Here is a 4296-nt window from a genome sequence, read left to right on the forward strand (position 1 = left end):
ATCAGCTTGTGCCACCACAGCACATTTGGCAGACTTTTGGTTGCTAATGTCCCCTTGGGAAACTTACTGCTGTTAGTTGTACCCACTAACCCCTATTATCTGTAGTTAAAGTTTCACTGTTACAACCATTGGAAGAGTGTGATCCATCAGATGCCAATACAAGGCTGAAGAAGTAGACTAGTCTTACCGTGAGGTCATTAAAGCACTTTGAAAAGGAGTTGAGGAAAGGAGACTTTTTGGCAGCTCCATTTGAACCAGCATGAAAAATAAGTGACTTGATCTGGAAATGAAATGTTCTGACAGCTCCTGCCACTCGCATCTTCTTAGTTTTAAATACAAGCACAAATACTTTCCTAAAACAACTGATCTTGAGTTAATACTAATTAAAGTAGAGGGATCAAATCAGCATTATCCACCTGCTCAGAATCAAATACGACTTATAAAGAGCTGATATATCAGTAATACTGGCATGATTTAAGAGCAAAAAGAAACATCAACTCCTACCTGATTTTGCTTTCAGAAACATGAGAAATTTTTTTATTTATATCATACATCAGTATAAAAGCACCTAAAATAACATGACTATGAGTAGGTTTCTCAAAATACCTAATTAATTTAGGTGCGCAAGTCTCATTGAAGAGTAATCAGTCTCTTGATCCTAAGTTGCAAAAATGGTTTTGAAAAATTTAACTATATGCTCTTTCCAGTGTGAACTGAACAAATTTGCTTCTGGTCAGTCCCGGCACCAGCGCGCCACAGGGGTGGGGATCTCCCCCAGTCCTGGCGCTGCTCAGTTCCCGGCTCCCTCCAGGAGCCCAGCAGCTCTAGGACAGGGTAGTTCTCTGCCCCAGCCTGTCCTGGCACTGCTCACCTTCTGCCTCTCCACAGGAGCTGGGAGCTGAGCAGCACCGGGACTGGGGAGCTCTCTACTTTCCTGCACAGTCAGGGGCTGGTCAGAAGCTGTCCTGCTTCTGGGGCTGCTCCCAGCCAGCCCCTGGCTGGGCAGGGAAATCCTCAAGTAGCCCAGGACTGGCCAGGAACTGTCCTGCTGGGCATAGGCCTTGTCCTCAGGTGCACAGGGCTGGGACAGCTCTGCAGTGGCAGCTGTCTCCTGGCCCTGTGCACATCAGGACCCCTCCCAATGTCCATGGGGCTAAGAGACAGCTGAAGCTGCAGCCAGCAAAGCTGCCCTGGCCCCATGTGCATCAGGGTCCTTCTGCCTGCCAGCCCCTGGGTTAGCACTCTGGGGGAGCCTGGAGCTCCCCCCTGGTTGCTGCAGGAGACCAGAGCAGGGTGGGAGCAGCTCTGTACCAGGCTGCTTCCTTTGGGAAGGCTTACTGTACAGTTTCCTGAACAGGCTCCCAGGGAAGGCTTACTGCACAGTAAAATACTGCATGTGCTATTAGTGCTATAAAGGCTTGATGCACAATAAAATACTGCACAGTAAGCCTTTATAGCATTAGTGGCACGCATAGATGTGCTCTTAGAATAGAGAAACTAAAGTGGGCCTTTACCTTTTGTTCTTCAGAACAAGGGCCTAGCTGATCCGATCCACTTCTGTTCATGGAAGGGGAGAGTGCCATCTGACCAATGTGAAAAGAGCAGCTGCTTTTTGAAGCATCTTGGGCTGCTCCTGAAGAAGTCCTCATAGTAGCTAATACAGTTTAATACAGAATTAATTCCTCCACCGTGCCTGTTGTCCCAAGTAGGGCAAGGGTCAGTTAAAGATCAGAGTTTGTGGTTGAGCTTGCTCTGGCTGCATGACAACCATAAGATTTCAGTCTGGTTCCCCATGTCACATTCAGTCTGGTATTAGAAATCCCTCTCTTCAGAGGTGAACAGGAGGCAAACTCTGAAGTGAACTTTGCTGTTTTCCAGCTCACATTTTCTATGAAGAGTAGATAACTGAGCCTGCTGTGATTTAAGATCTTTGACATCAGGAGTGATGCTCTGGCCCCACTGAAGATAGTAGCAGAATTCCCACTGACTTCAGCAGGGAATGATCTCAGGCTCAAGATATACTAAAAATAGTATTTTTAAGTTTTTAAAAAATGGATAGGGTCAAGAGTAACTTACATACCTCTCTTGTGAAAACAAATCCCAAGTCTAGTTAATTTAATTAAGCCCTAAAAGCATCTCTAATGTTCTTTGGGTCCAATTTATTCAGAATATGTGGTTGTCTTTCACTGGCAGACCATTTATCTAAACATCTGGGAATCTTCAGTACTACTGTCCTCCTACTTCCAAATAGAAAAAGGAGTTCAGCATTAGTATCTCTGAGACTATCAGCCTTAGGGAGAACATGTTAAACTTGTGTCTGAAGCACTAACCATAATTTATTTATTTGAATTTCACAGCCTTCCTAAGGCAAGCTGTCAAACCTAATTGATATGGGGCTACTTTAGTTCCTATACTGACCAATGACTAGAATGCATAGAAGGGTCCCTCTGTCATTATGTATTGTTCCAGCTCTCTGTAAAAACAAAACAAAACACAAAAGACCAAAACAAAAAAAAGCCATATTTAATACTCAGAATATGAAAAGCTACTTTTCTTCCAGCAGGTCTGGAAATAGCCTTCTGTTGCAGTCATTAACAAAACTGGTTGCTTCCATTAAGCCAATTTGGGAAGTGGGTGAGGTTGAGCTAATAAAGGCAACATGACTCGTGGAATTAATGCCTCAGGTTGACACCCATTTGAAATATTCATAAAGAATGACTCAGCCTGCCTGTGTGGCACCAATGGTGTGTCTTGGCCCTGACAAACATTCAAGATACTGAGCCTTAGTGCAGGTTCATATGAAGGGCCCACTCTTGTTATTGAACTCAAAAGGAGCTTTGCTGCTAATTTCAAGGGGAGGAGAATGAGCTGCAGTCTGAATGGAAGTATGTCCAGTGGGAAATCTTTTGTGTAAAAAAGAAGAGAGAAAAAAGCCAAAAAAAATTTACTGTTGTATGTTGCCTCCCTCTATTGCTTGACATTCTTGAATGGAACTGGAATGTAGAAACCAGGAATAATTATTGGGATTGTTAAGGTCCTGAAGTTGTTTGTTCACAAATGCCCTCAAAGCCCATTGGCTTTGAAAGGCATCATGAATAACTGACATTTCCAGGTGCTCATCAGGATGAGGGTATTTATAAATGTTTTTCTTAAGACTGTAGAACCCTGCCAAAAAGATTGGATTGAGCAATCATGGTTAGTAAGTATTATTAAAAAATGACATAAACAACAATGAAAACTGAAAATGGTATCATTAGCAGCGGTTGTCTAACCCTATAATGATGTAACAGTAATCTCCCTCAATTATCTGTCAGAAGGAAAGAAGTTTGTGCATGAGTTTATATGGAAAAGAACCATTTATTATTCTTCATGTTTTAGGTTGCCATTTCTTTTGCAAAGTGCCATTTTTCACTCTTCATAACTCAGCTGTCTTTCAGTTTCATGGTATAAATAATGAGGAGTCATTTCTGTTTATGTCTTGTAATCTTATTTTTTTTTAAATCACTAATTTATGAATTCCATGGCCATGGTTCTACAGACTGTAGTAATTCCCAAAGAGAGCTGGACATGGCGGTGACCCAGTAGTGTAATAAGCAGAGTTGGTGCCTGGAGCAAACTCTGTGGGAGGGGGGGCTGCAGAAGGGGTGCTGCGAGTGGAAGGGAGCGGGGTGCATGGGTTCCTAAAGCAGAGGCGGGGATGACCACGGATTCCAAGAGCTGGGGAGCGGGATCTTACCTATGACGGGAAGCCCTAAACAGTGCTGGCTGTGCTGCTGCCGCCACGCACACTTTTTTGGAGTTTTTGGCATGGGTATGCTTCTGGAGCATGGACTCCATAGGGCTTGGGGAAGAAAGAGATGGTTCCAGTTTGATACTTGTGTATCTGTTTCCTTTGTCCCTTTGCTGGAAGTGGAGGTGATTTCTTATGAAGAAAGGCCCATATAATAAAAATGGATATCATACAAGCAACTACTATCACTTGACACCAAATGTTAAACAGATTAAACCTTTGGCTTAGAATGGGAAATGTCTTGACTAATCTTTTGCTCAGTGACTGAACCTACAGCTGGGGGTAAGAAATCCCTTGTATGTTCTTTTTGTGGTTTCTTATATTGGAAGGTCAGTGATCCAGGTTCAGTTTTCTATTTCAGTGCTTTAGACCTAAGCTTTCCACACTCTAAGTATGTGGAATAATCATCAAGCTATTGGCTATTTTGGATTCTCTCTCTCTCATTTTTCATGAAAAACTTCAAGCCACCCTGTGTTCCTCCCGATACCGAAAAAAAAAAAAAAAAA

Source organism: Gavialis gangeticus, unplaced genomic scaffold, assembly GCF_001723915.1.
Source record: "Gavialis gangeticus isolate Ggan-Ray unplaced genomic scaffold, GavGan_comp1, whole genome shotgun sequence".
Lineage (NCBI taxonomy): Eukaryota > Metazoa > Chordata > Crocodylia > Gavialidae > Gavialis > Gavialis gangeticus.